The sequence below is a fragment of the Pseudorca crassidens genome, chromosome 2 (genome assembly GCF_039906515.1).
Source record: "Pseudorca crassidens isolate mPseCra1 chromosome 2, mPseCra1.hap1, whole genome shotgun sequence".
Taxonomy (NCBI): domain Eukaryota; kingdom Metazoa; phylum Chordata; class Mammalia; order Artiodactyla; family Delphinidae; genus Pseudorca; species Pseudorca crassidens.
The window spans coordinates 65,195,042-65,211,151 of NC_090297.1; the positions used below are offsets into that span (position 1 = coordinate 65,195,042).

At 39.3% G+C, this 16,110-nt stretch overlaps 1 protein-coding gene and 1 long non-coding RNA gene across 7 annotated transcripts in view; one reads left to right on the plus strand and one right to left on the minus strand.

Moving 5' to 3' along the window:
- The window catches only part of SLC44A5 (solute carrier family 44 member 5), a 378,746-nt gene that overhangs the window by 166,919 nt on the left and 195,717 nt on the right, over window positions 1–16,110 (minus strand). The window lies entirely within an intron of this gene.
- On the plus strand, window positions 1,862–9,115 carry LOC137210726 (uncharacterized). 2 transcript variants are annotated; one of them, XR_010936681.1, is made up of 4 exons: window positions 1,862–2,028; window positions 2,935–3,044; window positions 4,788–4,927; window positions 8,941–9,115. It is a non-coding gene; the product is annotated as an uncharacterized lncRNA (long non-coding RNA). The 2 variants fall into 2 exon arrangements; XR_010936678.1 differs by having other exon boundaries at window positions 2,972–3,044.

Consider the following 16,110-nt stretch of genomic DNA (forward strand, 5'->3'; position numbering starts at 1 on the left):
AATATCAAAAAAACAAACAACCCAATCCAAAAATGGTCAGAAGACCTAAATAGACATTTCTCCAAAGCAGATACACAGATTGGTAACAAACACATGAAAGAATGCTCAACATCATTAATCATTAGAGAAATGCAAATCAAAACTATATTGAGATATCATCTCACACCAGTCAGAATGGTCATCATCAAAAAATCTACAAACAATAAATGCTGGAGAGGGTGTGGAGAAAAGGGAACCCTCTTGCACTGTTGGTGGGAATGTAAATTGATACAGCCACTCCGGAGAACAGTATGGAGATTACTTAAAAAAATAAAAATAGAACTACCACACGACCCAGCAATCCCACTGCTGGGCATATAACCTGAGAAAACCATAATTCAAAAAGAGTCATGTACCCCAATGTTCACTGCAGCTCTATTTACAATAGCCAGGACATGGAAGCAACCTAAGTGTCTATCGACAGACGAATGGATAAAGAATATGTGGCACATATATACAATGGAATATTACTCAGCCATAAAAAGAAACAAAATTAAGCTATTTGTAGTAAGGTGGATGGACCCAGAGTCTGTCATAGAGAGTGAAGTAAGTCAGGAAGAGAAAAACGAATACCGTAGGCTAACACATATATGGAATCTAAAAAAACTCGTTCTGGTGAGCCTAGGGGCAGGACAGGAATAAAGTTGCAGATGTAGAGAATGGACTTGAGGACACTGGGAGGGGGAAGGGTAAGCTGGGATGAAGTGAGAGAGTAGCATTGACATATATACACTACCAAACGTAAAACAGATAGCTAGTGGGAAGGTGCCGCATAGCACAGGGAGATCAGCTTGGTGCTTTGTGTCCACCTAGAGGGGCGGGATAGGGAGAGTGGGAGGGAGACCCAACACGGAGGAGATATGGGAATATATGTATAGTTGATTCACTTTGTTACACAGCAGAAACTAACACACCATTGTAAAGCAATTATACTCCAATAAAGATGTTAAATTAATAATAAAAAAAGAATGTGTATATGTGTATAACTGAGTCACCTTGCTGTACAGCAGACATTGGCACAACATTGTAAATCAACTCTATTTCAATTTAAAGAATTAGAAAAAAAACTGAAGTCTTGGGTCAAATCTTGAGATAAATATTTGGCAGTCATAACGTTACCAAATGAAAAGTAATAAATTTTCCATAAAGAATATCAGGATCTCTTGTTATAATGACAATAACAGTAACATTTAATATGTTTTTAGCATTAAACGTTTAATACGTTTTTAGCACTGTACTAAGTGCTCTTATGCATTATTTTGTTTACTTTGAAAACATAACCTTATTGTGTAGGAAGACTGGAAACCATTATTAGCTTCTCTTTACATATGCAAAAAAACAGGCATAAAGAGGCTAAGGACTGTACCCACTGTCACCCAGGTGGTAAATAATGCACCTGGGAGCCACACTCGTCCCTGTCTCGTTGCAGCAGAACAGACCCATGTTGGTCATACCCTGCAATGCCAGCATCGGTTCCTACTCGGGGAAGTGAGTAAAATGCTTCCTGTTTGAGACAGTCTGCATATCCTTCAGTTCTCTGACACACAGTCAGCTTCCTTTCTGACTGCTTGTCTGGCTCTGCCTCATGGTGACAAATACATTTCAGGGTATCTAGTCACCCCTTCTCTGGGAACTGACTTCCTCTGTAATCCACAGGCATGGTCTCTGGCTGCCAAGTTTCTCCCATGTGCCTGCTCCTTGGCAATCAGTGACTAGATCTGGTTTGGACACTAGACCCAAACTAGGCCAGTCATTTCTGGCCACTCTATCCCAGGAATTAGAATTAGAATAGACAGTGAGTCAGTCATCAGGAGATCAGAACTGCAAAATATAAAGCTTGAAGACCAGAGAAGCAGAGAAAGCGAGCTTTCAGAAAGAAATTACTGAAGCAGATGTACAAGGAGAAGTGAAGATGGAAATCCTGATAGACTTCAGCTTCCTGTTCCAGTCCCTACCTGAGACCTGGGGTTGAGTTTCATGAGATACACTGTATCCTTATACTGAAGTCCTTTTTCTTGCTTTTTGCTAGGTACAGGCAACCAAGTAGTCGCACTAATACACTCACTCTCTTGACCTGACTTAGGGTTTCAATAACTCATTTTAACAACATTATTTTATCGTTGCAATAAAAAGGTGGTGGGGATTCAAGGATGAATTCTGGAGACTAAGTCTGCTTTCACAAATCTCACAGTTGAGTAAGAAATATAAGCTCAAGACTATAATATCAACACTGGTGTTAAGAGCCATGATAGAGACATGCAGAGGGTGCTGTGGAGCGCAGAGGGGGTCATGAATGGATAGGTCTCTCCTGCTCTTGACTGACTCTGAACTTGGCCTCTACTTCCCACCAGGTCTCTAGCCCCTGTGCTTTTTGACTTGGATCTTCCACTCTGATGTGGAACACTAGTGCCGATATTCTTGCTGGTTCCAGATTTCCATCCCCAAACTGGCTGAACAGCTAAAATATCTCGAAAACTTTTTGGGGGGGAGTGGTACAATTTCCAGCCCCTCCACACAAAGTACTACAATTCTGTAGGTCTGGGGTGGACCTAGAATGTGTAATTTTTGTTTTTTGTTTTTTGTTTTTTTTTGCGGTACGCGGGCCTCTCACTGTTGTGGCCTCTCCCGTTGCGGAGCACAGGCTCCGGACGCGCAGGCTCAGCGGCCATGGCTCACGGGCCCAGCCGCTCTGCGGCACGTGGGATCTTCCCGGACAGGGGCACAAACCCGTGTCCCCTGCATCGGCAGGCAGACTCTCAACCACTGCGCCACCAGGGAAGCCCTAGAATGTGTAATTTTTAATGTCCCATCAGATAATTCTGATGCACAATCAGATTTGGAGACCACTAGGCCACTTGATTTTATTCTGAATGTCATTCTTAACCTCTGTCTTAGTTCATGCACAGTCCTTAATTCTAGATGTACATAACAGACCAAACCTGATGGAGTAAGAGAAAAGTAGGTCATCAGATGCGTATGAGCTTTGGGAAACACCACAATTAAGGGTAAGAGATAACAGTTATAGAAAGAGAAGCAGAAAAGTGATATTCAAGAAAGCTCAAGAATTTCAAGAAAGAAGGATTATAAATTCCACAGAAAAATGATTATTAAACGAATGCTTATTTGTACCAGGAACTGCTGTTAAGTGATTTACACACAGATATGTCATTTTTCACAATTCCACATAGAACACAGTGTGAAATGTACCCCCTTGAGCTGTGCAATACAATAGCACTGGTATATTTATTATATCATTTAATGCTACCAATAATTCTGTGATGTATGCCATCGTTATCCTTCAATTTTATAGATGAGGAAGTTGAGTCACAGAGGATAAGCTAATTTGCCCTAGCTCACTCAGCTAATAAGGGGTGGAGATGGCATTCAAAGGCAGATGGTCTGATCCCAAAGCCTGTGTTGAGCTACCTGGCAGTGAATTTCTCAATAATGATCTTAGAGAAATTCCATAGATGAGTGGGGAGAGGCGATATATTGAAAGAGGTTAAAAACTTATATTGATCCTGAAATTATTTGCTTTTTACATAAAAATGGGGAAAACTGGTTTAAAAGTGTCTAGTCTGGCTTCTAATTTTGGTGTGATTTGCACCTCACAAAGTGAAAAAGTGGACTGTAGTATAAATGAAATGCTATTGTCAAATCTGAAAAGCTGACACTTTTTGATTGTAAATTCTGGCTGCCTTATATTTCAGTTGCAAATAGACTAAGACCACAGTCAAATGATAAGATTTAGCTGATTTCATATAGTAATGGCAGCTGAAAAGTGATGACTTCAGCCTGCCCCATGTGCTGACAGAATTTGTATTGTCATGCAAATTTTTTATTTCCTGAAATCAATACAAGGCATTGCTTTTTCTGAGGCTCTCATGTGCTCTAATTGCATCTCTGAAATAAATTGACTGAGGGGCCAGCTAAGTAAAAGGAGATACAGTGTTTCACTATCACATAGCTTAGCTAATTAAATGCAATTCAGATTTCTCACTTAAAGAAAAAGAAATTAAGATTAGGTAATCATTTTAAAAGCTTTTTCAGTTCTTATGACTCTCTGATCACCAAAAGTGTTGTGACAATACAATCGCTAAAAAATATTCATTACAGACAGTTGCACATTTGTTATCGTAGCTAACAGTTTATACTGCATGCATACAATACAATTTTTTCTTACTACAAATAATTCATGAATATTATGAAAAACAGTCCAGGTAATTAATTCACTTCATGGGTGCTGATGGCACATGACTCTGTCGAATGAAAATGTCAAGATAAAGCAGCCAGCCATGCTTAGAAAGACTCTTTTCTTTCTTAAATGCAATCTGTTTAAATGACAATATAACTACCATTGATCAGCTATTAAAATCAAAATTCTGAGACATTTAATTTTATTCCTTCAGGTAGTCTCCTTCAGAGGATCTAATGTGACTTAGAGAAGGGAGAACTAAGGTGGGGTAAACAAGTATCCTAGAACTTAGAACTATTATGAGCAAGCACATCAGATAACTTTCCAACAAGCATGGGAAAATAGTGTCGTACAAAATTGTCTTGCTTTGATATTCAACAACAGTCAGTGGAAAATTGTGAATAATTAAATACTTGTTTTACTTTATTTTTCAAACATGTATAAGGTGCTGTGTCCATAAATAAGGGCCTGTCATTTCTTACAAGGAAAGGGTTCTCTTTCCTCTAAGTCTCAGCAAAGGATAAGGAGCCATGTTCTTTGCCATTTCTTACAGGATGATGTTCTGACTTCTCAGCCCAGCACATCTGGCCTTTCTCCACCTGGCCCATCTCACCAGGCTCATCTCCTGCCACCCTTCATTTTAACTTGATCTTTTAGCCAATCTGTACTGCTATGGTTCCCCTACAAAATCAGGTATCTTGCATACTGTCCTTTGAATAATATGACTTTCCCCTCTTTGTTCCCTTGGCAACGGTTAAAGGAAGCCTACAGTTCCCCTTACAAACTTCCCACTCACTGTCAAGGAGAACAAGGACTAAAGACATTCTACAGGACACTGTGCCAGTAAGTGGAGCCCACTTTGACTGGAGACCAATGTTGAGAACTTTCATATAACCCCACCCCACGGTAACTAATTCCATTCATCTCTAAGACATACATACTTCTATTATTTGCACTGTTGCCCTTGATACACTGTACCAACAAGGTGTTTGTTTACATGCAGTGGTAGACAGATGCCCATGTCCTAATGCCAAAATTTGTGAATGTTGCCTTACATGGCAAGAGGGACTTTGCAGATTTAATTAAGTTGAGAACCATGAGATGTGGAGATTATCCTGGATAATCTAGGTGAGCCCAATATAATCGTAAGAGTCCTTAAGTGGGGAAAGGAAAGACAGAAGAGTCAAAGAAGGAGATGCAACAATGGAAACAAGGTCAGAGTGATGCAAGATGAGAAAAACTTGACTGGACATTGCTGGCTTTGATGACAGAAGCGGGTGATGAGCCAAAGAATGTGGCAACTTCTAGAAGCTGGAAATGTAAGAAGACTGCTTCTCCCATAGAGTCTCTAGAAAAAAACACAGCCCTGCCGACACCCAGATTTTAGCCCACTGAGACCTATTTTGGACTTCTGACCTCCAGAATTATAAGATACATTTGTGTGATTTTTTTTTTTTTTTTTGCGTTACGCGGGCCTCTCACTGTTGTAGCCTCTCCCGTTGTGGAGCACAGGCTCCAGACGCACAGGCTCAGGGGCCACGGCTCACGGGCCCAGCCGCTCCACGGCATATGGGATCTTCCCGCACCGGGGCACGAACCCACGTCCCCTGCATCGGCAGGCGGACTCTCAACCACTGCGCCACCAGGAAAGCCCCATTTGTGTGATTTTTAAGCCACCTCATTTGTGGTAATTCATTACAGCAGCAGAGGAAGCTAATACACATAACTATCCTCCTATTGGATTGATAGCTCCGGCAGGGCAGAAACTAGACCTTGGTTATTGCTCTATTGCTATTACCTACTTTGGTGCCTGGTATCAATATATACATAACAGGCACTCAATAAATGTTTATAGAGTAAGTTTAAAAAGAATGTCAATGTAATTTTGAACTCTCACATCTTTAATTTAGGTTATAAAAATACAAATAGGAGATCAATCTTGACAATCATCAGCTAATTATTTTAGATAGATTTCAACTTGGATTAAAAGCAAGTTAATAGACTCCTTAAAATGCACTTATGTAAAAAAAAAATTACTCTCCCTATCACTAACATTAATTTACCATACAATTTGTAATGTCAAGATCAGTAGGAGTTAACAAAGGAAGTAAGGGAGACAGTATCTCATACTGGTGAATAAAAGTTGGTATCTGGGCTTCCCTTGTGGCGCATGGCTAAGAATCCGCCTGCCAATGCAGGGGACAAGGGTTCAAGCCCTGGTCCGGAAGTCCCCACACGCCACGGAGCAATGAAGCCCGTGCACCACAACTACTGAGCCTGTGCTCTGGAGCCCACGAGTCACAACTACAGAAGCCCGCGTGCCTAGAGCCCGTGCTCCGCAACAAGAGAAGCCACCGCAATGAGAAGCCCACGCACCGCAACGAAGAGTAGCCCCCGCTCTCCGCAACTAGAGAAAGCAGGCACGCAGCAAGGAAGACCCAACGCAGCCAAAAGTAAATAAAATAAATTAATTTTAAAAAATCATATTAGGGGGCTTCCCTGTTGGCGCAGTGGTTGAGAGTCTGCCTGCCGATGCAGGGGACGCGGGTTCGTGCCCCGGTCCAGGAAGATCCCACATGCCGCGGAGCAGCGGGGCCCGTGAGCCATGGCCGCTGAGCCTGCACGTCTGGAGCCTGTGCTCCGCAACGGGAGAGGCCACAACAGTGAGAGGCCCGCGTACCGCCAAAAAAAAAATCATATTAAAAACCTATTAATAAGATTCTTTAAAAAATTGGTATCAAATCACCTGGTATCAAATGTCATCTCTGCTACCTACAAGCTGTATGATCTTGAGAGAATTGCTTTTTTCTCTCTGAACTTCCATTTTGTCATTTATAGAATAATAGTAGCAAAACATAAAAAATTAAAAAAGAAGGAAACAATTTCTGCCTTCGGGGTGACCATCTAACTGGAAAATAGTAAAGGATATGTAAATCATCTTTATAACCAAAGTTGATCTGTGCAGAATCGATGCAATTCAACTTTGGTTCAATTGTCACATTGGCTATAAGTGACACCAACAATTCAAAATGGTTTCAATGACTAAGATGGGTGTGACATTTATGGAATCACTTTTTGGAGGAGAGGAATTTTGAGCCTGCTTAAAGGACAGAATTTTGTGGCACATGGGAAGGCTGGACAAAAGCACATACTGAGCCATAGCGAATGTCTGGGGGAGGAGAGCAGTTAGGGGAATGATGTATATCATCGGGAGTTGGAGGAGGATGTACAAAGCCCCTCAAGTCTCCTGAGAAAGTAACACAACCGTCATGTGTTTTTGTTTCTGGTTGATGCAGAGGAAATAGAAAAGTTAAGGCAGAGGCACCAACATGAAGATTGCTATCATATTTCAGACATAAGATGGTAGATGCCTGACTGAGGCTGTAGCAGTGAGAGCGGATGAGGCATTTCCAGAAGCACTGCAGAGGAATGCATTTGGTGGGGGTGAAAGAAAGGGCATGGTACCATGCTTCATCACATAGTGATGGCAATGCTTCATGCAGAAAATGATGTGCATTCCAGAAACTCATCTTGAGCAGAAACATGACCCCATACTAGACATGGCAAGATTAATGGAAACGGAAATGAGACTCCTTCAGCACTGATTCAAACTAAACAGTACCATGGTATCATGACATTATAATGGTGGTTCTTCTCCCAGTCTGAGTAACCTCCTAAACATATGGATGATAAATCACCCTATGTTACACCAGAATGTCAAATCTCCTACTTTAAGAAAGGTTTTTCTAATCACAGCGCTGGTATCTAAATAGTTTGCATCATCATTTGAAACAGTCTGCCCTATATGAACACAAATCGTTAACATTTAGTTAGAATGCCAACCCTAGAAGTAATACCTAAAAGAAGCAACCTCATTTCCACTGAGCAGGTAAAAGAAAACATACATAAAGCACTCAGGCTGCATCTTAATAGACTGCTTTTATAGGCAGTGCTGAAAGATGCACGTTTGGGGTCATTGGAAATGCACTTCTGAAAAAATGATTTTTCTTGACTACTGTGACAAAGCAGTGAATTTGTGCTATAGAACAGCCATGAATTATTGGATAATCACACATCTTCTCAGAATAAATAAAATTCTGAATATTGATTTAAAAAGAGTCTGGAAGCAAACAAGAACATGAATTGAGTTTGAAGGTTATTCAGCTTGGGTTTTCTAATATTTCTTTCTAGCCATATTTGTATTTTATTGCTCAACATGTGGCACTCAAAAAAAAAAAAAAGACCCATCACATACTCTAATTACACTGAAGCAACTCCTTATTTTCTTCCAGTTTCATAGGTTATACATTTCATTATGATGCCCGTCCCTATTCCTCTACCTCCTAAAAATTATAAGAACAATTTCACAACCAGAGATAGGAAATGAAGAGCATATTTACTCACCCTAAAAATAAAAATAAATGACTTCATCTTGCCTTTCTATCTACAGAGTTCAGGCAATAGCACAGTAAATGAATAAAGGTTAGGAAAAATGATAGTTTTCATCATTATATAAATACAAACATTAACTTTTGTAAAAAAAGGAGAAAATTATCTTTAAAGTTATAGTTGAGTACAAGACTTTCTATTGAACTTAAGAATAAACACTAAAGAAAATAGCAAGAAGTGGTCAATTTATCACAATTGCATAAAGCAGTTTGGTAGCTGGTGATAACATCTCTCCTACTTCCTCATATCGTCCACAGGTTATTGATGAGAACAAAATTAAACTGCTTATCAACTTTGACTTTTGCCACAACTCAAGAAGATGGAAGATCATAATCACTAGAAAAACATCCCTATTTGTGGGCCTGAAATGTAGGCAAGAAAACCTGTTTTTTCCTACCCACAAGGCATCACAATCCAACTAATAAAAACTGCAGGTGGAGTACACTATTAGAATCTGTATCATGTGGATTCCTCTACTTATAGGATAATTGAGGGAAAATTGTGGTAAACTATGGCCTTTCACCATTCAGTCAAACTAGTCACTTATAATGACCATCAGGGGAATAGCAGACAGCAGGAGTATACAACCTACTTCATGACCCATTCTAATCTGTTACCTCTATTCAGAGAGAGAACAAAAGAGAGAGATTGATATTCTTTCTTCTTTCTCAGGGTAGTGGGTGGGGGTGTGTTACACAACAAGATAATCACTTGGAATGGATGCCTGGGGGCTTATCTCACTCCTTCCTGGAGTCCTGTCTCCTTGAATCAAGTCAAAGATAAAACAGCCTGGGTTTTATACTTGTAAATTCTATGGAGTGTATGTGAGACAGAAATGCTCATCAATTTTTTTTGCTCACAAAATGGATTTTTCACAAAGAGACTGAACATATTGTGAGCTCAATGTCAAAAGACAAGTTTGGGGGCTTATTTCTTATACATTCTGTGCAGATTTAGAGGAGGGAGTGAAAAACTAGGGAAGGGAAATCTAGCACTCAGGACAAGGATTTGCCTAAATAATCTGCCGTGCTAGAAATACAAAATGCAAAATTACCCAGCAGATTTGAAAATGAGTCAAATTGAATCTGGAAGTGAAAAATACAGTAAATGAAATGTAAAACTTAGTGAATAAGTTTGACATCAGGTTAGACACAGCTGAAGAGGCAACTGGCAAACTAGAAAGTAAATCAAAATAAATTATCCAGAATGCAGCACAGAGAAACTAAGAATGAAAAATATTAAAGAATAGTTGATACACTAAGTACAGAGTGAGAAGTTTTAATATACGTCAAATCAGACTTCCAGAAAGAGAGAATAGAGATGATGGAGAGGGGCAATGAAAGATAATAATTGCTAACATAGAATTCGATATCTAGTATCCCTATATCTAGAGAAAACATGTTCCCCAAAAAAAGGTGAAATAGAGAGACTTTTAGAAAAAAAAAAAAAAAAGAAAGTTTGCCATCAGCAGCATCTCACTAAAATATATTATGTATTTCTGAGAGAAGTAACAGTGAGCCAGATGGAAGTTCTTTGATGAAAGAAGAAATGTAGTGTGAAGACCTATGAAGGGAGGAAGAGAACAATCAGTGGCTATAGAAACCACTGATAATAAAGTCTGTGGGGTTAAATAAAACAAGAGAAAATTACAACAATAATAGAATGTAATCCAAGAGTTGAAGTACTGTAAGCTTCTTGTATAAATAGCAGGAAAATATTAATGAATTTTAAACTTTAATGTGTATGCATGCTATAATTTTTAAAAAGCAGAATCAGTATATATAATACTTTGAAAATAGTATAGGAAGAAAACGGAATAGTAATAGTACTTTGAAAATAGTATAGGAAGAAAAATTAGCCAATCCAAAATCAGATAAGAAAGAGAAAAAAAATCATTATAGATCAGATAGGGTGGGCTTCCCTGGTGGTGCAGTGGTTAAGAATCCACCTGCCAGTGCAGGGGACACGGGTTCGAGCCCTGTTCCGGGAAGATCCCACATGCTGCGGAGCAACTGAGCCTGCGTGCCACAGCTAATGAAGCCCGTGCACCTACAGCCCGTGCTCTACAACAAGAGAAGCCACCACAATGAGAAGCCCCTGCTCGCTGCAACTAGAGAAAGCCCACATGCAGCAATGAAGACCTAACACAGCCAAAAAAAAAAACAAGTGAACAAATAAATTTATTAAAAAAAAAATAAAGGACAGGGCAATGAGAAAGCACAATACAGGTTTCCCCCATTATCCAAAAGCAGAGCATTTCTATGAAAACTTTCATAAGCCAAAATGGGGTAAAACAAAGAAGCAATTACTTTAGGACACATTTGCTAACAGATGCACAAAATAAATTGAGATGAAGCACAGATGGTTACAGATACAAAGCTATGGCAGCTTGATGCTGAGACTGAGTGTAGTTCCTGGGGAAGGAGCTTGGCGGTGCCACTCTTGTTCCCTGGAATGTGTGCTGCCTCTACACGGGCTGCGCTGCAAAACAAATGCTGAATGCTATCTTCACTTTTCACCGTTTTTGTAAAAGTGAAAATCCTCTTCCAATTTCTTTCAGTTAATGAAAACAGGTACTAATGTTTTAGTACCTGTTTTAGGTCTTTCATAAAAGCAAAGTGACGTGAAGTGAACTTTTGAAAAGAAGGGGATACGTACATATATAAAGTGATGTATATTGTTATGGACTGAGTGTTTGTGTCCTCCCAAAACTCATATGTTGAAGTCCCAACACCGAATATGATGGTATTTGGAGGAAGGGTCTTTGGGAGATAATTAGGTTTAGATGAGGTCATGAGGGTGGAACCACCACAATGGGATCAGTGTCCTTATAAGAAGAGGAAGGGAGACCAGAGCCAGCTCTCTCTGCCATGTGAGGACATAGTGAGAAGGCAGCCATCTTCAAGCCAGAAAGAGGGCTCTCACCAGTAAGCAAATCAGCCAGCACCTTGATCTTGGACTTCCCAGCCACCAGAATTGTGAGAAACAAATATCTGTTGTTTAAGCCACCCAGTCTATGGTATTTTGTTGTAGCAGACTAAGACATATATAAACTCAAATATAATGACAATTACATTAAATGTAAATGGACTAGATGTGCCTGTGAGAAATAAAAATTGTCACACTAGATTAAAAAAATCCAACTATGTGCCATATGTATATCCAAAAAATAAGGATAGAAAAAAGTTGAGGCAAAACGATGGAAAAAGATACAGCATGTAAATAATAACCAAAAGAAAGGAGTTGTATGTAATCTCTGAAAACAGATTATAGTAAAAAGCATTACTAGCAATAAAAGGGTCACTTCATAATGATAAAAGGTCCAATTAACCAGGAAGATGTAATACAGGCAATTAATAAAATTTTAAGTGTACATGTGTAGAACTGCAAGGAAAAACAGACAAATCCACAATCACAGTAGAAGATTTTGACATATTTTCTCAGTATTTCAAATACTATGATAAAACAGACCAAAATATACCTTTCCTGTGTACGTTCTTTTCAGTAAATATGATAGGACAATGGATATCCACAAAGAAAAAAATAATAAACTTGAACCCCTACCTCACCTCAGACACAAAAATCGATTCCAGAAAAACTTAAAGTGAAAGATAAAATCATAAAGCCTCAGAGAGAGGATTTACTAAGCAATAGCACAAAAAGTACTAGTCATAAAGGAAATAAATGATAAATTTAACTGCAACAAAAATAAGAAATTCTGTTTATCAAAAGACTCACTAAAAAGAGGGATAAGACATTCACAGAGGATACTAATCACACCTATAACACTGAATTACTAATACCCAGAGTATATAACGGACTCGTACTGTTAAAGAGAAAAAGACCAGCTGAAAGCTTAATGGAAAAGTGAGCAAAGGACTTGGGTAGGAACTTCAGAGGAGGAAATCCAAATGGTCAATCAATAATAAAGTAATATCCCATCTTGTTAATAATTAAGCAGATATAAATGAAAACCACAAAAAAGAAATAACTATATAACCCCAAAACACTTGGAGCAAGTAAAAAGCTTGATAAGATGATGTTGACAAAGATGTGGAGTAATGGGATCTCATACGCTGTCAGTGAGAATGAACATTGGTAGAGCCACTTTTGGAAAAGTTTGGCATGATCTGACCCTATGACCAAGCAATTTTACTCCTAAGTATAGATATCCCAAACTACTGACTGTATGTATAAAGATACATGTACAATAATATTCATGGTAGCAACATCTGTAATAGCCAAAAATTTAAGACAACTCAATGTCCATCAAAAGTAGAGAAGATAGGGGGGCTTCCCTGGTGGCGCAGTGGTTGGGAGTCCGCCTGCCGATGCAGGGGACACGGGTTCGTGCCCCGGTCCGGGAGGATCCCACATGCCGCGGAGCGGCTGGGCCCGTGGGCCATGGCCGCTGGGCCTGCGCGTCCGGAGCCTGTGCTCCGCAGCGGGAGAGGCCACAGCAGTGAGAGGCCCGCGTACCGCAAAAAAAAAAAAAAAAAAAAAAAACCCCCAAAAAAAAAAAAAAAAGTAGAGAAGATAAATAAATTATGGTAGTCATACATGAAATACTAAGCAGTTACCTCCTTGCTAGAGGTGATCATTGTCTTTAGTTTTATGATAATCATTTCCTTGTTTTTCTTGTAGTTTATCATCTCTTATGTATTCCTAAATAATATAATTTAGTTTTGGTTATTTTTGGCTTTACATAAATGGAATGGGGGGGGTGTCTTTTCCCCTTATCACTATGTTTATGAAATCCATACAGCTGTACATATGCTCTTTCTCAGGCACACACATAAACACACCCAAACTCACAGACATGGAAAATAAAATTCTACTTTTTCCAGAGAAAAAGTCCCACAGAGGATACCCATATTACTTCAGAGACTCTGGTAGTTCAAATCCAAAGACTCAAATAGTCCATTTAGTGAATCAACCAAGAAACCAGCTATGACCTTGATTACAGCTGCAAAATCCGTGTTATCTCAGCAAGTCACTTCTCTGACTCAAAATATAGTAATATTTTGACTACCTTAGTCATCATGCAGTTATTTTATTTACTGTCTGTCTTCTCCATTAAAATATAAGCTCTAAGAAGGCGGGGGCTTTGTTTTGTCCACTGCTGTATGCCCCACCACTCTGAACAGTGGTTCTGAGTCATAGTAGCTGCTGATTAAATATTTGTTATGAACAAACAATGGATTGTCTCCTAGATCTGTCTTTTTAAAGTTATTTGTGCTGCTACTTTTTATTCACTCTCTAACACAGACTGATGCCAGTTAGGCTTTTCATAATGCTGCGCATGCAACTATTGGCCAGAACGCATCATAAAATGGACTTAAGTGCCCTGCTTTCACATTTTTTTAAATTAATTTTAATTGGTTGCTTTACAATGTTGTGTTAGCCTCCACTGCACAACAAAATGAATCAGCCATACACATACAGATATCCCCTCCCTTTTGAACTTCCCTCCCATTTAGGTTATCACAGTGCATTAGGCAGAGTTCCCTGTGCTATACAATATGTTCCCATCAGTTGGCTATTTTATACATAGTATCAGTAATGTATATGTGTCAATCCCAGGGGAAAGGGGTCGGGTGGGAGGAATTGGGAGACTGGGATTGCTTTCACATTTTAAAAGCCTGACTGCCCACCAGATTTCAATGCCAGATTTCAAACCTGCTTTCCGCAGAGGAGACAATGAAGATGAAGTCACAGCCAGAAGGAATGTGTCCACTTCTCAAGCGCTTCCTAGTCAATTGGGTTATTTCAGTGGTGATCCTGCCAACAGTCGTTTCCTACTGCTGAGGCAGCCAAGGATGGGTGCCACCTCTAGCCTCACGTTCATAAAGAAGAAATAATACACGGCAAGATTTGCTACACTTTTCTAAGGATGATTCTTCCTTCACATTTTATTCACCCCAAAGGCCTGTAAATTAACACATGACCTTTCCTCCCACTACTATTTTTTGTAAATAAGTGAAATATTTTAGAGGGGTTTTAGAGCAGTTTCTACCTCTAAAGAACACATATAGATTCTACCTGTAGAATCACTGCAGCTGTCTGTTACTTTAGCCATAAATTCCCCTGATCATGCCAGGGCCACAGGAAAAGGTTCTTAGAGGACGGAGATAGCATCCTTTAGAGCAGCTTTATGCAGAGGTCTACACAGCTGTGCACAGGTTGGTACTTTAGGCATTTTGAAGATAACTCAGGTTACAGCCCCAACCCAATCATTCCCAAGGCTTCCTGATTAATGGGATGATGCCTGATTTAAGGTAGCTAGAAGAGCTTTCAAAATCCAATGATCAGCCACTGGTCCAACCAACTCGAGCTCTTAACTAAAACCTCCTAGGTCTTCTCTTTCTTCTAGGAACTCTTCAGAATTTCTAAGACATTTATTTTTGACTCAGGTCTATTAGGTAACCCTATGTACTCAAGTAAAACAGAGTTTGGGACATCTTTTCTATGCCAAGATGACACCAATCCAAGGAGAGTTTGCTACCGTCCTCCACTTAGGCCAACACTTAAATCAGTAGATGACTGAGAAACATTTCCCCATTACCTCTGAAGTCTATACCTACTTCTTTTTTTATTGAAGTATAGTCGATTTACAATGTTGTGTTAGTTTCAGGTGTACAGCAAAGTGATTCAGTTTTACATATATATATATATATATATATATATATACACACACACACACACATATATACATATATATACATATATATTCTTTTTCAGAGTCTTTTCCATTATAGGTTATTACAAGTATATCTACTTCCTAAATGTCCACTTTTCCCCACTCTGTTATCAGTTAGAGTCAGAAGTGAGAGGTTAGTAAGATGTATTTATTTATTTAGCAATATATATTTAGTCAAAACTTTTAAATTACGGTATTCTCTGTATTTAATAAACAAAAATTTCCCACAATAAAATATTTCCCAAAATAAAACCAGCGTTGATGCACAAGAAAAAATAAAAAAGGCCCTTAACTGATATAAAAGACAACTATATAAAACACTTATAAACTACATTGTTGGGTTTTACAACATATAAAGATGTAGTAGAAAGAGAGTTAAACAACAAACAGAAAGTTTATATTAAAGTCTTATGTCTTTGACTCAATATGTAACTCTGAATAAATTTTGCTTTTTATATCTTAGTTTCTGTTGAAGGATATAATCAATACAATACCTAAGTCACGGCTTGAAAAATAAAATGAGATCATGATGTGAAATCATTTATGAAAAGTATGAGAGGGCTTCCCTGGTGGCGCAGTGGTTGAGGGTCCGCCTGCCGATACAGGGGACACGGGTTCGTGCCCCGGTCCGGGAAGATCCCACATGCCGCGGAGCGGCTGGGCCCGTGAGCCATGGCCGCTGAGCCTGCGCGTCTGGAGCCTGTGCTCCGCAATGGGAGAGGCCACA